The sequence below is a fragment of the Phodopus roborovskii genome, unplaced genomic scaffold (genome assembly GCF_943737965.1).
Source record: "Phodopus roborovskii unplaced genomic scaffold, PHOROB, whole genome shotgun sequence".
NCBI classification, from domain to species: Eukaryota; Metazoa; Chordata; class Mammalia; order Rodentia; family Cricetidae; genus Phodopus; species Phodopus roborovskii.
In genome coordinates this window covers 6,640,048-6,660,278 of record NW_026125444.1, presented here as the reverse complement: position 1 = coordinate 6,660,278, position 20,231 = coordinate 6,640,048, and the positions used below count along the sequence as shown (strand labels likewise).

The 20,231-nt window shown below is 39.9% G+C and overlaps 1 pseudogene; it reads right to left on the bottom strand.

Annotated features, from left to right (window-relative positions):
• Positions 1-6,655: 6,655 nt before the first annotated feature.
• Positions 6,656-7,460, bottom strand: LOC127215444 (60S ribosomal protein L7a-like; annotated as a pseudogene).
• Between the last annotated feature and the right edge of the window lie 12,771 nt (positions 7,461-20,231).

The window sequence follows — 20,231 nt, the reverse complement described above, 5'->3', positions numbered from 1 at the left end:
ATGTCCAAGATTATAACTGGGTAAGGATATCACATTTGATCAGAAGGAAACCCTTCACTGCAATAGGTGTTATGCAAGTGTGTTAACTTTGGGGACGTACCAAAAGAACAAACGCAGTAGTATTGGTTATACCTCAGCAGAGAGATTCCTGGAATTGTCTCCTATGCACATTGAGATTTACTCAGCTGTGTTTATAATCAAGCATGTGACAAAGCAGATTCAGAAAGCAAAATGAGCAGCTCGTTAACAGTGTATAGAGGAAGTTTTTCACCATCCAGCTCAAAGGAAGACCCTAAACAGGGAGAACAGAGAGGGAAAAGAAGCAGCACTGCCTGATATTCTATTATACAGGGGAGAAAACAGACCTGCCACAGTCACATACACCCCCTCCCCCTTCCCTGTAAGGCAGACTCACCTCAGTGGCTCTCCCCTCTCCTCCATCTACTTAGGTACTTTCTTTTAGGTCCTATAGACATCTCTGATACTGCCTATCTGTTTCCCTTGCAGCATGGGTATGGCCTCAGATACTCATCCTTCTGATTGCAATAAATGTCTTTTGCATGTGTGTTTAATTAAAGGAGGGACAGTTTATTGAGGCTTCCGGATTATACAACTGTGGCAACCTTGGAAGGTGGGGATAATAAGGCAATGTTTGTAAAATGCATCTTCTGCATTCCTGAATGTCCATCTGGAGGACACCCATACTTTGCCACTACCTATCACATTCCATCACAGCTTCTGTTCTCAAGGACACCTCGTGCAACACAAAGCCTTTTCTTTTGCCTTTGCTGTCCCAAGCTTTCATCACTCAAGGCATTCCTTACTCTGTTTCATGTTGTCTTTCTGTTGTTGTTCTCTTACACTACCCAGACTAAGCCATCATGCTTCTTACTTCCAACATAAAGGTGACCATTCCCTAGACAAACTTATTTTCCTTTGTGTTTCTTCCTTGATGTGAAAATATAGTCACGGTTATAACAGCATTTTCGGGAAAAGTACCACTCAAACAAAGTTGATGATTCCAGCTATTCCCTTCCAGGTCAGGTTTGAGTCTCTGCTTCCTGTTGTCAGCTAATGACTGAGCATGCATTGTGACACTTGCATGGACTGTGAGTAAGTCAGGAGACATTTTTAACCAGACTTCAGCACTCCATAGGCCTTGCCAAAACTTCCTTAGAACTTCATTAATCATCCAAATATATGTACCTGGCCCTCCTTACCCCTGCTTGCTTCACAGGTTTCTTTCTATCTTGCACCAAGATCTGAAGGATCGACACCACCACCACGATTGCTGTCCCTTGTTATGCCTCCTTGCCCTTCACAAATGTTCTTCCCCAAGAAATCTCTAACACATCCAGCAAGATGTTGTGTCTGCTTCTGGAACTCACAGATTTCAATGCTTGCCAGGCTTGATGGCACCAGCTAATAATCCCTTCATGAGGATATGACAGAGAGATCAAAAGATCAAGGTCAGGCTGGGTTACACCATCAAGTTCCAGTCCACTGTCAACTCTATGGAAATATCTTGTTTCAAAAATAAAAAAATAAAAACAATTGCAATCACACAAAACCTTCTTGTCATCCAAGATCTGACTTCCCCATCTGTTTAATTGCTATAGGACTTTGCCCTTTCCCCTCCCTTCACTTTGATTCTTTACATTAAGCCTACATGTAAACTTATAAAGTCTCTATGAAAACAACATTAAAAGGATCCCAACCTTCTATGAAGGGTGTTTCTTCCCATGTCACTTTATATAGTCATTTTTTCCACTCCTTTATTCCTTAATTCATAAAGTGTTATGAGCAGTTTTCCCGCCAGTCTGGTCCCAGAGTTGTGTCAGCCTCAAATAACACACAGAGACGCTGTATTAGATATAAAGCTGTTGGCCTGTTACTAGTGTTTCTTATTGGCTGGCTCTGTCTTAAACATTAACTCATTTCTATCAATCTAAGTGTTTTCACTTGGTCTTATTTTACCAGAGAGAGGGTCCAGACCTTCTTATCAAGTCCCTACATCTTGACTCCCTCTACTACACCTTCCAGACTCCTCCTTGTCTCCTAGTCCCGCCTATCTTGCTTTCTTATTTACCAACAGAGCTTTATTCAGTAACCAATAAAAGAAACGTATTTATAGAATGACATCTCCCATCATCTCCTCCTTTCTGTCTAAATAAAAAGAAGGGTTTTAACTATAACATAGTAAAATAACAAAACAGTTATCAAATAAGAACTATAGTTAACAATATGTAGTCCATTAATATTTAGCAAGATTTAAAGAAAATATTCCATCATCTATCCCATCTTTGTGAGTCTAAAGTTTTTAATCCTAACTAAGGAAAACTATAACCATAACTATCTGTCTTCAAAGACCACAAAAGGATAGTATATAAACTCTAGAAATGACAGAGACATTTCACTACCTGAACAAATAAAAACTGATAATGCCCCCAGCATATGTCTCCAGCAAATTGGAACAGTTTTTTGAATATTATAACATAAAACACATATCCGATATACCACACAATCTATAGGATATCAGTAGTTGAGAGATATAATCTTACTTTAAAAGAAAGGGTCTATAAACAGGCAGGGGGAACCAAGACACATATTACATAATGCTTTATTAGCATTAAACTTTCTTAATGCTAATGAGAAAGGAAAAACAGCTGCAAAAAGACACTGAACAATAGAAAAAAACTTCTGAACTAAATTAGCCAGTGTATTTCAAGGATGTATTGACCTCAGTATGGATACCAGGGTATGTGTTACATTGGGATAGGGTTTTCACCTTTGTATCTACAGGAGAAGAAAAGCTGTGGATACTATCTAAGTTGCTAAAGATCTGAGTTGAATAAGAGAAACATCTTAATGAAGAGAAATGACAAGTCATCCAACAAAGTAGTTCCCATGAGGTGTGTGGAGACCTCTCAAAGGTAGGGAAAGTGTCCTGTTCTTGTCTTTACAGAAAAACAGAAAACACCCATCTTCAAATAGGCAAAAGGCACTGAATGTGTAGATACCTACAGAAGAGAAGATAGCTCTCCATAAAAAAAACAATTAATGGAGAGGAATCTGATATATGGTAAAAATATTTAATTCTAGTGAACTATTTCTATACAGGAATCTATTTCTCTTTACTACCCTAGTATTCTTTTAGTCTCACTTCATATAAACAAGTGCTGGCTTTGGAGTTGGATTTGACTTTCCTTCTCTAAATTCAAGCATGTTGTTAAGATTAAATTCATAGTTCCTGACTTATATCAAGAAGCCGATTGGTGTAAGGTAGAAGAAAAGAAAATCTGGGGACTGTTATTTGCCTATACTCAGTTTTCTCTCTGAAATCCTAATTTTCCTCATATACATTTTCATGATTATTGTTGCCTTTTCCAATATGCACACCTTAAAGGTTGAAAATTTTAAGTTGATGTTGTTATTTAAATTTTCCACAAGGAATAATAACATTCCTAACAGCAATCTTTGAACTCTCCAGAAAAAAATTGGGGCCCTACTTCATCATTTCCACTTGACTCAATCTGATGCATCTGGACTACAAACATCACCCTTAAACTGATTTGGGACTATTATGCTCAAGACAACTCCTGACTAGCTAACTGAAATCATGCACCTTCTTATTACACCCTGACCAGAGTTTTAGATAGAACTTCAGTCATGCATTTCCTGCCACATAGAGACTAACTACAAATGTTATAGCCAGTCCCATCGAGAAATTTTGTTGCTAAAACTTTTCTTCCTACAGGATCACATGGAGCAATCATCTTCCCATGTTCCATTTCAGCAGGAAGTAATCCTAAAATAACAATGCCCCCTTTCCCTACTCTTGGCTCTTAGGGATAATATTATCTTCTTAGGGTTGGTTTTAGTTATTTAGGGTTGGGTATGGAAGGTGATGCTCAGTCTCTTTAGACAGGTATAGAATATGATTGGGAAAGGTATAGTTTAGATAGGATATAGGTAGATTAGCCTATCTTCTTATGAATTATCTTATTAATTATTAGCTATATACAGCTTACATTGTTATAGATTCTTATATGTGATAACCTATGTAAAATTAAATTTATATTCCCTTCCTAGATGATTTGTATACTGTATTTTGTCATATTGTGTAAAATCTTTCCATTTACAATGTAATATCCTTACCATACTCTATGTATGTATACTTTTACTTATGTTCAAGACAGTTTGCATATCGATACAATTTAGGATATTTTGTCATGCTGTACTATACAGTTCTAACTCCCGTCAAGACATTTGTTTAGAGATTTACATGTATATATAAGTACATGGTTATATTGTTTAAGATTTTGTCCCTGCTTTACTCAAGGAAGTTTCAACCAGTTTTATAGCTGGGTTCGTGAGTATTCAGATTATCTTCACCCATGTTTCTTATACCTATGAGATTAGTCAGACATAGTTGCTTAAGCTTCACACACTTCATAGACCTGCAGAACATGGCATTTAAATGTTTTAATATTAGTACTCTGTTGGCATGAGGCACTTTTGTTCCTGACAGCACCGTGCATTTCCCGAAAATATGTTGGGCACTGTTGTCACTCCTTTTCGAGTCCATCCTCTCCTCGGCTAATGGCCTCTTGGGCAAAGAACTGCCCCCACTTTGACCACTGATTTGAGCATACTGTCCTATGTGCTTGCAGGAGACAAATACAGAAGACTGCTGAACCTTGCCAAGTCAGAGTAAGACAGTCTTTCTACCTCACTGCTTCTATAGTGGTCTGTCACATGCTCTAGGCCTTAGCCAAAACTGGTTGCACCAATGTTTCTGTGAGACTTTGGGTGACTGTTCAGGTAGACTGCTGTTTCTGTCCTTGCTGTACCATTTGGAAGTTGCCCATCTGCACTTTCTGCCTCCCCTAGTATTGTTATCTTCCTTATCAGGTCTTTGATAAGGTTGAATATTAGACTATCACAATTATTATTTTCTCTTCCTAGTTAGATATATTAGGTACTAGACTTAAGCTTTCCAGCTTAGGACAACTCTATTGTAAACTCCGTTATGCCTTCATCCTAGGACTAGATATGTAGGTCTTAAGTTTGTATGTTCTTGATTTTCCTTTTCTTAGAGCATACTTGTTGTTCACTGTTTTTGTATATAGTGTTGTATCAAGCCTAAATCTTTTCTTTAGACTAAAAGGGGAATTGTAGTGAGATAGTCACTCCATCCTCACCTGTTGCATTGACCACGCCCATTATGGGTGGGGATAGGTGCTGATTTGACCTGGGGGAACTAGATCTGGGGTAGGGACACTGGAGCACTCTCTTGCTTGCTAGATGGAGACAGAGAGCACCGGGAGGCATCCTTGGGATTGGAACCTGCTGGCATTCATCTGTCTTTGTTGTAAGTTATTGCTCCCTGAATAAACATCTATCTATTCAGCCTATCTTTTTTTCCCAATCCATATTATTCCACAATAATAAAGTGTACTCTGGGAACACTATTAACAAATAAAGTACATATATGTGCTTAAACTTAAAAGTGAAAGGGCCATCTAGTCCCTCTTCCACCTTTGGGCAGTGTGGAAATAGTATCTTTATCTCCAATTTAGAGGTGCATAGCTTCCACCTGGAGCGGTTAACTCACGGCTGCCAAATAATGCTGTTAGGGAGGGGAAGTGCTTGATTTGTGCTACTACCTCCTGCTACATGGAGAACCAGTAAACGCCAGGGAGCTCATGTCTTGCACGGGAGGCTGGCCTGCATCAGTGAAACACAGACTATTGGAAGAGTTCCTTCTTACCCCATGTAGCTCTCATAGGGCCTGCCTCAATGTCTCTGACAGCACAACATCTGCGTAGACACACCAGAGTGTAACTTAACCTTTCCACTCATCCCCTGAAAGAATGTTGTCTCCCGGGACACCCGACTCCACTGTCCTCAGTGTGGCAGGCCGTCTGTGGTGAGTCATTCTCCTAACATCCACAAGCATTTATGAGTTTCTACACCAGGGCTGGCTACTTCATCGCTTCAGGAAAACTGGTCGAGGGCTTGCTTGCTGCTTTGACTTGGCTTTGCAAAGCTCAGTGAATTGCACACAATCAGATAGCATATGGCGAGTCTACTAGGACACTGGAGACGAGACAGTGTGCTGAAGTCATTAACAGATTCAAGTTTTAAAAGCTTATCAAATCACAACAGTGTTGAAAAGTGGAAATGCCACATAGTTTGGAAGTGGAGCTAGGCAAGTCTTGAAAATAACACTGCATTTTTCTGCTAGTCACGGAAGGCACTTTAGGATAAAGATGTGAAAGTCCTGAAAGATGAGCAGGAAACTTTGACCCAGAGCAGCGCAGAATGCAAACACCTCGTGATGACGGAAGGAGGCTTGGTCCTGCTGGTACTGAATTTAGTTCTGTCAGATCTATGACAGAAAACATTTCTGATACTTCGGCTGACTTAGTTTGTGGTACTGTGTTACTGTGTTATCGTGGCCCGTAGTGTGCATGACAGTGAAAAGCTACCATGTGCTATCTGAAGTCACTATGAAGCTAACACTGAAAGTGGCATGTCGCACTCTCCTCCAAGCATGCTTGTCTCAAAGTGTCCTCCAGGATTCTTTTTTTTTTTTTTTTTGAAGATAAGTTTCTATTTATGTACAGAAAATTTAGCAGTGAGTATATATTTAACCCAGTTTAGTGGCGAGTTCTTTGGCTTTTGCCTTTTCCAGCTCGGCAATTCGAGCCACAGATTTAGGACCCAGGACATTGCCTCCCCAGTGGCAGCGTATCTTATCATATCTGTCGTAATTGGTCCTAATAGCTGCCACCAGCTTAGCCAGAGAACCCTTGTCTTCTGAGTTAACCTGTGTGAAGGCAACAGTGGTACATGCCTTCCTGTGGACCAGCCGCCCCAGCCTGGCCTTTCCCTTGTTCCTGTGGACCAACCGCCTTGATGATGCAGTAGGGGGCCCCCATCTTCTGACACAAGGCAGGCAGGAAGACCACCAGCTCAATGGGGTCTACATCGTGGACAATCACCACCAGTTGAGCCTTCTTGTTCTCCACCAAGGTGGCAACTGTATTGACCCCTGCTCGAAGGACAGGGAGCCTCTTAGTTGGGACATCCCCTTTGCCAGCAGCTTTCTTAGCATGGGCCAACAGTCTTTGCTTCTGCTTTGTCTCTGGCCTGTACTTGTGGGTAAGCTTAAGCATCTGGGAAGCTGTTTGCTGGTCCAGGGCCTGGGTGAACTGGTTAATGGCAGGAGGTACATTGAGACAGACGCTTATAGAGGATGGCACTTGCTGCTGCAGGCAGATGTAACAAGGCCATTTGATGAAGCAAGTGAGATCTCTTTTGGACTGGATGCCCTGCCCAATGCCGAAGTTCTTAGGCCTTTTCTCAAACAGAGGATTCACCACCTTTCTGGCCTCCTGTTTCTTCACGACAGCAGGGGCCGAGGCCGGGGTCACCTTCTTCCCCTTGAGCATCTTGCTAGGCTGGACAAAAGAGAGTGTCCGCCAGGATTCTTTGTCTGGGAATGGACAAGCCTAACTTAGTGACTGGGAGGGAGGGAGGAGCACGTAAAACAACCCAATTAAAAAAACACAGTGACCTTTAGGACAGAAAATAGGCCATTTCCCACAGACCTTATTATTATTTATCCCATGATATAGAAATGGCCACAGTAGGAATGGGAAGTTAGTTAGAAGTTTAGCCTTGAGAGGCTTATTTGTGGAAAGAATTTTTTGTATGCCAGGAAGTCCAGCATGGTGGTCTCAGCCTAGCATTCCCAGGCAGTTCCTGTAGGATGCTTGTAAACACCCAATTTGTCTGCTCTCAGGCTATCCAGTCACGTCTTCTTTTACTTTTGTGTTCTATATCATTAACACACCAAATCAAGCAAAAATGTTGGCTATTATAGATCATTTTCTAGATCAGTGATTTTTCAACGCATGGACTGTGACCCCCTTTAGGGGGTAAAATGACCCTTTCATTGGAGACACTTATAAGATACCCTGCATGACAGATATTTGTGTCGGGACTCATAGCAGTAGCAATTTTATGGTTAGGAGGCACCACAACATGGAATTGTATTAAAGGGTCACAGCATTAGGAAGGTTGAGAACCATTGGTTTAAACCATGGAGCACATACCCCTAGGAAAGCACCACACCATTCTCTTAGGGCCTTTCCTCCTCCATCTTAGCATGGCCATTGGTGTCTTTTTGTTCATCTCACGTTTAGGCAGTCAAGAGAGACTTTTTGAATATAGCTTCTATCATTTGCAGCAGACATAATCTCAGCAACTTCCCTATTCCTCTGGCTCTTGCAATATTCCATCCCCTTCTTTTGAAATGATCCCTAAGCAAGAGTCATGGCATGGTTGTATGGACTCCACAACTGTGCGTTTTGATTGGTCACGGTTTTCTAGATGTGTCTCTGTCTGTGGCAAAGAGAAGTCTCCTTGAGGAGGGTGAGGACTCCGTTTATATGTGGGTATAAAGATGAATATTTAGAATGTGTGAGGAACTGTGCTGGCTTAGTAAAGCCCACATGCCGCTCTTAACAACAACAACAACAAGCCATTATTTTTAACCTGAGGATCAACTCCATGACCTTGGGCATGTTTGTCAAGTGGTCTACTACACTGTGAATATTCCTAACACTAGAAAACTAAAAATGTCTCTTGATTGGGTAATGCGGGGAAGATAGTTCAGTAAATAAAGTACCTACACTGGGCAAGCTTAGGAACTAGGATTTGCTCTTAAGACCCCACAGAGAAAAATAAATCTGGTCATAGTGACACATGTTTGGAATCCCAGTGCTGGTAACATGGAGGCAGGCAGTTACCTGGAGCTTGCTGGCCAGCCAGTCTAGTCCAAGGGCCATCAAGAAACCCTGTGTCAAAATTCTACATGCACACACAGGTGCACCTATACCAATAAGCACCTAAACACAAACTTACATGTACAGTCACACACAAAGATATAATCATATCACTGTAAAAAAAATGTATGCTAAAGGCATGTCAGGGTAATATGAAAACTCACCCTACATTGAGAATGTTGGGAATTTCATAAGAGACAAGAGGGTTCAGGGTAAGGAACTAACCTGACCTGGCCTGGCTTCTTGGCCCTTTGCCTGAAGAAATTAGAAGTCATTTCCCATTTCAAGGATTAAGAGGATATTTTAAGAGCAAATAATTGAGAAAACATCCTGCTATTACCTCAACTGACAGGAAGCCAATTGTCCACAAGTAATTGACCTACATATTGAGAGGCAGGCTTTAAAAGAGTTAGCATTTATTTTAGGGTGACGCATAACATACCCACACAGGTATAACACATTACATAGCTTTCTCTGAGGGATGATCTTAACTGCAATAATCAGTTGAAAACATAGGTATCACTAAAAGAACTGAAGGAGTTCTTCAGTTCAAGGCACCATAAATAAAGAATTGAGAACAACTACATCAAGACTATGTAAAACTAATTTATACATGTAGAATGAAATAAATGTCTTTGTCTAGCAACAATTATCAGGTATCAGGGTTGTATTCAGCCTTACACAGTCTGCTTGAAAATTTTAGGGGAGTGGCTTTCTGCATTGTTCCTTTTCCAACAAAAGAATTAACTTCCACATTAAATACAAGATGAGGATTTTCTTAGTATGCTAAGTTTTAGCAAGAGGGTAACCCTTACCCCTTTCCACAGTGTCCTTGATCAGGGACACAATAGTGTGACAAGGTAACAGTTACAACAAACTAAAGTGATGATACTCCTACTTCTGTTTTCTCTAACTCATGTTATGGTTGATATGATATAGCCCTCCAAAACGGTGGCACTACTTTTGGAGGTTCTAGAAACTTTCGGAAGTAGGTCTCATTGAAGGATGTATGTCACTGCAAACATGTCTTTGTGAGCTATATCTAACTACATATACATACCCTGCTCCCTCTTGGACATAAGGTGAGTTACCTCTACCACATGCTCCCACTGCTAGGATATTCTGCCTCACTCACTACAAGCTAGCATCGGCAGAATTGAGTACTATAAACTGAAAGCTCTAGAACCATGGACCAAGGCACATCCCTCCTACCTTAGGGTATGACAGGTATAGTGTCACAAAGGTATTAACATAACAGGGTATATGACTTTGTCTTTCTTAAAAGATGTTTTAAATCTTTATTTTTATTGCATGTGTGTACTTTTGTCTGCATATATGTCTGTGCACCAGGCCAGGAGAGTACATGCGGTCAATTTGGACTGGAGTTACATATGATTATGAGCTGACAAGTGGACATTGGGAATGTAACTTGGAAAAGCATAACAGCCAGTGCTCTTAATCACTGAGCCACCTCTCCAGTTCCATATGATTTTGTTTTTAATGTACTTGCTAGTTTACTTATCATTTTTATTACGATGCCATTTGCAATCTTAGGAGCATGACAGGTTTTTTGTTTTGTTTTGTTTTTTTCTCAAACTCTTCTTCCACTAAAGGTAAATGCAAAGAGATACCCACCATCTACCTGGCACATAAGAAATCTCATTGTTTCAGACATCTGGATAATCCACACTACTCTAACCTAGCAAGGCAAAGTAGCATTGGTTATGTTCACTAGAGGAAGGAAAACTTGATGTGGAAATAGAATGTGGTTGACATAGCTAGCTTTTTGTTGTTATTATTGTTCACTCTTGTCTTCATATCCAAGTATTGATAGCAGTGACCTGTTTGATGTAAGGGAAAAAGAAGGCAACTCCCCACATTCCAAAAGAATGAGGATGACAATTATGTGGATGACTAACATCTAGGCAGCAGCCACACAGCAGAGGTGCTTTGCTCATTCACATTAGCTAATGATACTCCTTAACCTAGTATTACCCAAACCCTGAGCTACTGTGCACTGTCCTCTAAAGAAAATACAAGTCATTCTACAGGACCTTACTCAAGTCAATTGACCTACTATTTGATGTTTTTCTTGGGCAATGATGCACTCTACCCAGGGCAATGATCTTTCATCAATCAAGAGCCACAGAAAGACATTATAAAATAGGTTGTAACAAGATAATTTAATGAAAGCTCTTCGATCAAAATAGGTGTGTATTCAAATAAAATAGAAAAGCCAAGCCTCTCTGAGAACAAAGTGGATAGCAATCTAAAAGACAAGACTTAAATAAGAGTCGAAGTCTCTTTAAAAGGCTAAAGTAGTTCTTATGCCAGCTGGTTGTGTTTGACTTACCCCTTCATACCAGTCCTCTCATCTTGTTTCAATTTACACATCATTTGAGCCTCTTCCAACCCCACAGTGAAGTATAATCATCAGGCATCATGCATCTTTACTCAATTCTAGTCCATGTTTATATGAGAACATTAAGATTTATATCAGCATGTTACAGGATATTGGCTTCTTTTAACTTCAAAGGATTTTTAAAAATTGTATTACAAGACTTGGATCCTAGAAATGCACATAATGCAAATAAATGTCCTAAAGGCCTTCTCAGCTTAAAGAGAAAAGGATAACATTTATTTTCTTTAAATAAAGAGTTTGGTTTTCTAGATGAACCTGATAATTTCTTACAAACCACATTGCTCTTAAGCATGAGCTAGGCTCTTGGAGAATAAGGAATAGTTCTAGATTCCAGTAGACTTGAGCAATGATCACCTCTATTCTTAAAATCTTTGTCTTCAAAGTTGTAAGACTCTTATGATATATGTTCATCGAAGTCTCTGAAACTTTTCTTTGTTAACTAAACAAAAAATGCTATTTCCTTGCCTATTGATTTGGCTAGGGTATTGCTATATCGTTCCATTAATCACATTGGGTTCAATTTGAACCTCATATTGCAAACAACCCATCAACCTCCTTTGTTTCCTCCAGCTCAGCACCTTAAGCCCCTGGCATCCCTCGAGTTATGAAGGTCATTGATTTATACAGAAAAGCCAGGGGTTTGATTTAGATTAACTTTTAATGAGAGAAATACATTTATGTCTCCTGTTTTACTTTAGTGACTGGAAATCTTCTCAGAGTTGGTGTTCACTTGTAATTTTGCTGTTGATTAGGATTGAGTAACCTTTGGGAGCAATGGGAAACCTGAAGAAGAAAATGGAGGTTAGCTATGTTGACAGAGTACTTGCCTAGCATAAATGAAGTCCCAAGTGTCACATATAGCAGGCGTGACAGTGACTGCTTATAAGTCTAGCATTTGGGAGGAGACAAAAGGATCAGACAATTAAGGTAATTGTTGGCTACGTAGGATGAGGCAAGCCTCAGATACATGAGACAATTACTCAAAAACAAGACATAGCATGAGTGGAGAGCATTAAATTCTGACCTCAAGTAGAACTTGGGTAGAATCCTGAACATTTTTAGCTGTTTTATGGCCCTCAACATTTTTGGAAAAAATATTTGTCAAGAGGAGTTACAAATGAAATCATATAAGCCACTGAAAATAGAATATTTTCTAGATCCATAAAAATAATCCAAACGTATTGAAAGAGCATTTAGGAGGCCACCAGCCCATTCCCTCACACATATGTAGTTTAAAATACTTATATCCATACCAAAAGCTCATGTCCTGGCATGGAAGATTAAGATGGAATGAGGACTTTTTGTTATTTAGATCAATCTTATGATCAGAAAGAAAGCTTTGATGGGTGGCTTTTGATGGGAGTGTCTTGCAGGAAATAGTCAATCATTTCACCAGGATAACTTATCTCAACTGGGAGGATTAAAACCAGAGTCTCTCATTTCATTTCTTAATGTGATCATTTTGCAGAAAGTTTCAATAAATAGCTGAAGAGAGGTCAAGGAGTTTTGTTGGCTAGATTATTGAGAAAATACTTTCTGTTTCTAATGAAGTGGGTTCTTTGAAAGCTGGTGTCTGATAGCAGCCAGGTTTGTCTGGAGTTGTGCATGCACCACTAACCATAAGAACATCAATAATGGCTGACTCCTTCCTCTGTTACATCCTGTTAATAAAAATTTTACTCCCATGAGGACAATTTCTTCCCGAGGCCTTCTCAAGTGGGCTGCTTCCTTCCCACACATCCTGAACCACCAAAACCTGGAGGTGGAGGGTAATAGTCTTCCGTGCTCCTCAGTATCATTTCCACACATTCAAGCCCCCTCAAAAATGCCCTTCAAAGTTCTTACACCACACTCTATCATCACATTCTGCTAGTACCCTTCCATAGCCATGTACTCTATAGATTTGCTGCGTCATCTACTTTCATTCATGTGTTAAAATTTTCATTTCCAAAGTGCATTGCTATCCTTCGATGACATTATTTTTGGTTATTTTAACACCACTGATAATAATGCCTTCCAGAAACTTCCTTCTTGTCTCATCTTCTTTGTTGATACACTAGCTTCCCATGCCACACAGTCCTTTGAGTTTGCTATTCTTAGTGCCTGAATCCCATCCATAACCTTAATGTGAAGTATTTTATTCTCTGACCATTCTGATACACCTCACTGGAAAACAAGTAATTAGTCAATTAAACAAACAAGCAGTGAATGATCAACAGGGTAGGCATCTAGGCATCTCTAACTCCATCACCCTACCTTTCTTCCTGTTTTAATTTCTAAGCACAGCACCAAACCTAGCCAAACCCACTGTACTTGTTAGAGGATTATAATGGTTAAACAACCAACCATTCTGCCCAGTCTCATCTTAGATATATGAATTCTATAGGCATGGGTCCTCTTCTCTGTATGAATGAATGTATGTATGAATGAAGCCTATCTCTGCTTCATTCAACGGTATTTCTTATTCCAAATTTCCCTAAATCATGTGCCAAGCAGAACCAGGATGGCAGATGATATTGCTTTGTTCAGCTCGTATGCACATAGGCAGGACCCATTTCAACCACAACCCTGTGCCAGTTGCCAGTACAATAGCAACTCCCCAACATTTGTACATACATACATGCACACACACACACACACACATACACATCTTTGTGAGACACAGACTCTGTGTAGCTCCGGCTATTCTGGAACTCACTATGCAGACTAGGTTAGGCTTAAATTTACAGAGATGTGCCTCCCTCTGTCTCTGAGTGCTGGTATTAAAGGCATGTACTATTATACCCAGCTGCAAGTTCCCTTATAACTACCCATGGATCATTTTTGTATGTTGCTCGTGGCTTGCAAAGGTTGGAAGAAGCTGTCATAGATAGCAGGCCCTGTTTCCTTCTTTTTAATTTCTCTACTTTCTTTCCATTCTCATTCTCCAGTGATGACTTTTACTTGTTTCACTAATAAAAATCAATTCTATTCAAAGAATAACCTATTGAAATTATTCTGGACAATAAATGAATCTCCCTAACTCCATCAGCTCCCCTCTTCCTGTAGCTGACTGTTCTCATACCCATTAAACAACTACAGTGTTATTTATCCCACCTTAAAACAAACAAGTCATAGTGGACCTTTCTTTAGCCACTTCCACCTGTTTCTCTCCTTTCTTCCAGACAAATTTTATGAACACCTGTGTTTACGGTCTTTAGGGTATTTTTCCCTAAGTATCTTGAATCCCATTAAAAAGTTCTCACAGAATAAGGGATGTTTCTCATGTTGCTAAATCCAGCCAACAGTTCTCAGTTCATTTAATTGTTCATTTAATTGACCTACAACATTTAAATTGATCACTTCTCCCTTTTTAAAACACATTCGTACCTGGTTTGAACATCTTCTGAGTTCTCCTTTCCATATCACTCCAGCTTTCATTCTTTTCCAAGCTACATTGTTTCATACCTTCTCTAACATATTTACTCAAAGCCTGTGTTGTCTAATCTAGCTAGGCTTTCTAGGAATGTTTAGAGCCTACAGATCACCTCAGGATCATGGTAAAATATCAGTGCTAAGGGTTGGGGCTGTAGCCCAATGGAGAAACATGTTAGTGTACATGAGCCAGCAGGTTCGACCCTCAGCACCTCATCCCTGTGTATTCATGCACCCATAGCTCATTTTGCCAGGTCAGCCCGAGCTGCACAGAGAGAGGTTTCAAAAACTGAGAAACAAAACTGTCAGTATGGAGTCAATATTCAAGAACAGCAGCTGAGTGTCTACAGTTCTCATTAGCTTCCAGGTGTTGATAATGGCAAAAATGACAAGAGCCTGGTTTATGACTCTGGTGTTGAACACAATCTGTAGACCCGCATTTTCATGATTTGTGTTTCTGTCCTTTATGAATTCCTCTCAACCTGAGGTTCATATATCATTCCACTTTGAACTCTCAAACTAAACACGTTTAAAACATTCCAGAACCTTAAGCTCCAGCTCTATTATCTCTATTCCTCACAATCTCAAAATCTTCCACCCTCATAACTTCAGACCAAAGTCTTTAGCATCACCCATATATCCTCTCCTTTCTACACAATAACCTATTGGCAGATTTTGTTCCTTTATATTTCATCTAGCTTCTGTTTTGGCGCTAGCTCCTGTGTCCTCACAGATCCAAGAATGGCCAGACCCTGCTTAGCTTCCAACATGCTCTGAGAGGGTTAGTTCGATGCTATGGCTGGCGACTGCCATCTCTGTAGTACTATGGTGGACCCCTAAGTGCTTCACCTGCTTTCATATTCCACTGGTGTCAGCTTGCTTTTATCTTCGGAATGGGGCAGCTAAATGTGCCCCTGTCTCTTGGCTCTCCCCTCAAATGACTCCAGGTTTCATCGCACAGAGTAAACCTAGTGCTCTTACAGAGGGCCATGTTCTCCCACACTGTTTTGCTGGTGCCATTCTGTTTTACTCTCTGGTCTGGCTATGCAACCTCCTTGCTGGTCCTTCACCATGCCCAGCCTTTGTATGGGGCATGCTTCATGATTCTCCCTGTTCCTTCCTACTCAGTATCCAATATTTGACGACTTTGATCATCAATAGCTATAGTTTGACTGGCTTATATTCTCTCGCTTTCTTATCTTTTGCTGTGCTACAGATCATACTTTATTTAACTAATCTATTGTTTCCTCCACCTATTGGAATGTGAGCTCCTTAAACTCAAGGACTCAGCCATCTCATATTGCTGCTCCATGCCAACACCTAGTGACTGAGATGGCATCCATTATTCACTGCATGGTTCAGGATTCCTACTTGAAGTCACCACAACCTACTAAAGGAACATCCTTCAGGCACCCTCCACAACAAGGAACCAGCATACTGTCAATGTCAGGGTCTGTCTCCCCAGCTCCAACCCGCCAATGCACCTTCCTTCTGTTGTTAATTCATTCCAGCTGATGCTATGGCTTTAGATTATTTAGATTATAAAATAAAATAAAATGTGGCTATGTGAAAACATTATTGGATCATTGATAACGCTAAAGCTCTGTGCAAGAACATGAACCTTATTACATACACTCTGTCTACTCTTGCATATATTGAAAGATTTAAAGGAATAAAAGCTTTAGTTGAAATACTAGGTAAAACAACAGGAGAGGTACTTTGGATTTGGATTTGCTTTAAGGGGTTTTCTCTCGTGGCTCAGACCTTCTAGCTTCATGGAGCAAGAAAATAGAGGGAATTTATTTTCTGTATGTGGATTGCATAGGATTATACATTTTCCCATGTAGCATGCTTACAGTATATTGGTAAGCTTCTGGGATCTGCCCCTCTGAAAACAAAAGGCTAGAGATGGCTGGAAAAATAGTCTTGCTTTTAGTTAGTTTACAGAACTTAGGCTAACTGAGTTGTGGCCACATGCATTGGTTCTTTATTTTGATGAAACAAGATATATTTCTTTATATTACAGAATGTGGGAAGAGACAGTTGAACTTAAGGGATATTTGAGAAATGATATGGAAAAAAGTATTGGTTCTTTAATAAAACAAGATACATTTCTTTCTATTACAATAAAAATCATTTCTCTAATTCCACATTTTTATTTCAAAGCATCATTTTTGCTGGTATTTATCAATCAAAATACAATTCAGTTTGGTTCTATTTATCAACATACCTAGTATGTGATAATCAAAAAACATTCCTTCTAGGTACTATGTCAGTGACCAGGAACACAAAGAGCATTTTATTACCCCCCCCCCATAGCTATTCAGGATTCATTCCAATGCAGAAGTTGCCTCACTCACAAGACATTTTTCAGACTCATTATAGTAAGTGTGAGAGGTGCTATATACATTTCTGTGGCTGGTCTGTATGCCTCTGTGTAATTGTCTGTCCTTAACAATTGAGCTGACTCTCCAGCAGAGTACAGTTCTTGAAGGTAGAGCTGTACTTTTTGTACAAATTTCACAATTTGGTCAATGGAAGATGTTCTTGACGTGGATGTAAACTTTTGACTCAGAAAGACAGTTAGAATTATTGCTGCATTCCTTTGTTTTGCTAAATGAAAGGATTAATATTAGCATATCCACTTAAGCAAAAATAAAAATCTCATTTCACGGTGCACAATGCACATTTTCCAACACAGGATACCACTTAACAAACAGAAAAAAGGAGTTAAGAGCAATGACGATTCCCTGTAATGAGTGAATGATAAACCTCAATCTTTGCCAAGGAAGACACTAGTACCCAGACATCAACATCATGCTCCCTGTCAGAGACAGTGGCTCTGGACCCAAGTTCCTCACACTGAGAGCTGCTTATCATGTCCATGATGCAGAGTTCTCAAGCCCAAATCTATCTCTCTTATATTTGTAGGTTTTTCCACTGTAGCTTTATGTAAAGGGTTGCAACTATCTATACCTACCTTAACCAGCCAAACAGGTTTTTACACTGAGCTCTTAGGAAACCTCCTTCTAAATTGTCTTCCACATATTATTTGAGGATCTTTTTGCTAGCCAACTATTAAAATATTTACTTTAGGGGTTTTATATTAGTCTTTCGCTCCAATAGGTAGCAATTTCCCAACCCTGGAATGCCCCTGGTTACTGAAAGCAATGTGTCAGTTTCAAGTTCTTTTTGCTCCTCGTGATGGGGGTAAAGTGAATGGGCTGAAAAATAAATTAAGAAAATGGCTTTTTTTCTGCTACTCCTCCAAAGAGGCAGGCAGATCTTTGTGCCCTCTCTCTCTCTCTCTCTCTCTCTCTCTCTCTCTCTCTCTGTCTGTCTGTCTGTCTTTCTGTCTCCCTTTGATCCCCTGTAAAAGAAAAAAAAAAATTAAAAACTGTTCATCAGATGCAAGTGAGCAAGTCAACCTGAAACAGCACTCGGGGAGAGAAAGCAAAATGGATACAAACAGCAAAGGTTAGCGTGAAGAGAACGAAGAAACAAACCTGGTGTTGGGACTGGCCTGGCAGAAGTGAAATGTTCTGAAGAGACACTTGTGAGTCTTCCTATGACTATCAGGGTATTGAAACAATGGGCTCTAGAGAAATGGGAATTTCCCTGGGACTCTCATGCTGCTAGGAGAAGGGAAGGGAGTCAGCAAAAAGAGGAATTAGCCTCCCAGCAGGAGATTTCACACAGGTCTAACAACTTCTTAGAGGACCTAACAGGCCTCAGACAAAGGTGGGCCCACACCTTGACAGGGACTGTTTAAATGTGCATACTGTTGGCCCTCTATTCAATCTTGGATTTCACTTCAGAATCCAAAAGATGGACTTGGGGGATTGTTGGATCTCTTGGTTCCCCTTCCCAATTAGGCTAGACCTGACTTGGGGCACAAACTGTGGCCCCCAAATTCAATATCAATGTGAGGGATGTCATTCCTATTTGACTCCATCCAGCTTGGCCAAATTCTCACCTAGAGAAGTAGACAACCCAAAAGAGCTTCCCGGAAGCACCCACTGAGCTTCTAAGTCATCACATCATCACAACAGCTGAACAAACTGTAAAATGTACAAAAATGAGAGATCAACAAAGAGAGGTCATGAGTTAAACCTCCATTACCAAGATTAGAAAGGCAGATGGGGACAGAGAGATTCACAACTTAACTCGGAAAACATCAAACAAAATGTCTGCCACAGTTGGAAAACCTGAAACATAATTCATGAATTTCAGGGGTCTCTGGGTGGACAAGTGGACAAGATGAATTATGAGAAGAAGCTCAGAGGTAAAGGGAGCCCATGGGGCTATCTGAAGGATTTCTACCAAGAACGCTGGTTAAAAAAAAAAAAAAAAAAAAAAAAAAAAATATATATATATATATATATATATATATATATATATATATATGCGAAAAGGTCCCCCTTGCATTAACATTTTTTGTTTTGTTTTTTGTTTTTATTTATTATGTATACAACATTCCGCCTGCATATATCCCCTGCAGGCAGAAGAGGGCACTCGATCTCATTATAGATGGTTGTGAGCCACCATGTGGTTGCTGGGAATTGAACTCAGGACCTCTGAAGAACAGTCAGTGCTCTTAACCTCTGAGCCATCTCTCCATCCTGGAAATTAACATTTGTGATATCCTATATTACCCTTTTCTTAAAAAGGCCTTTCCTCAGAACAAACCATTGTACCAGAAGCTAACTTGCTGGGGTCTTGACAGATCTCAACCTACTTGAAGTGAACAAAAAAAAAAAACAAAAACAACAACAACAAAAAAAAAAAAAAAAAAAAAAAAAAAACAATGCAGGTCCATCTGGTCCTCTCAAACTATCTAACACATTCTGGTGGCATCCACAGTCTAGGAGCTCAGGTTTATGAAAGACTAAGGCCTAACTACAAAACTGAAAGAATGTCCCCTCCAAAGGTCATCACATTCCTGAAGGTCTGTTCTCCATACTTCCTTTTCCTGATAAACCATGCCATTCTTTCAGGAAAACTTGGAAGCCATGCTAGGAAAGGAAAAGTCACAGAACAAGATTCAGACATCTGAACCAGAGTCAGATATGGCAAGCATGCTGTCAATTATCAAACAAGAAATTTGAAAAGAAAACTCATATTAATATGCTGTGGCTGCCATGGACAGAGTGGGCAACATGCAGAGAACAGGTTGCATGGTGTAAGCTAAGAGATGGAATCCTAAAGGAGAATACAAAAAAAAAACCTGAAGACAAAACAACACCACAAAACCAATTACCGTCACATATGCCTGTGTTCCCAGCACTTGGAAGTAGAGGGGGAAAAGTATACATGGTGTGCATGACTGAGGTGACAGTCTCTGAGCTAGAGGGTTTGTTAGTAGAAATCTCAAAACTGAAAAATACAGATAAGAAAGAATAAAAGCAATAAAACATAAAGGTGAATAGATAAAAATTGTGGGACAGATTTTAAAAAGAATAATTTACACATAGTAGGAATATCAAGAGAGGAGAAAGAGGACTTTGAAGTTTAATAGTGATTAAGAAGTTTCCTTA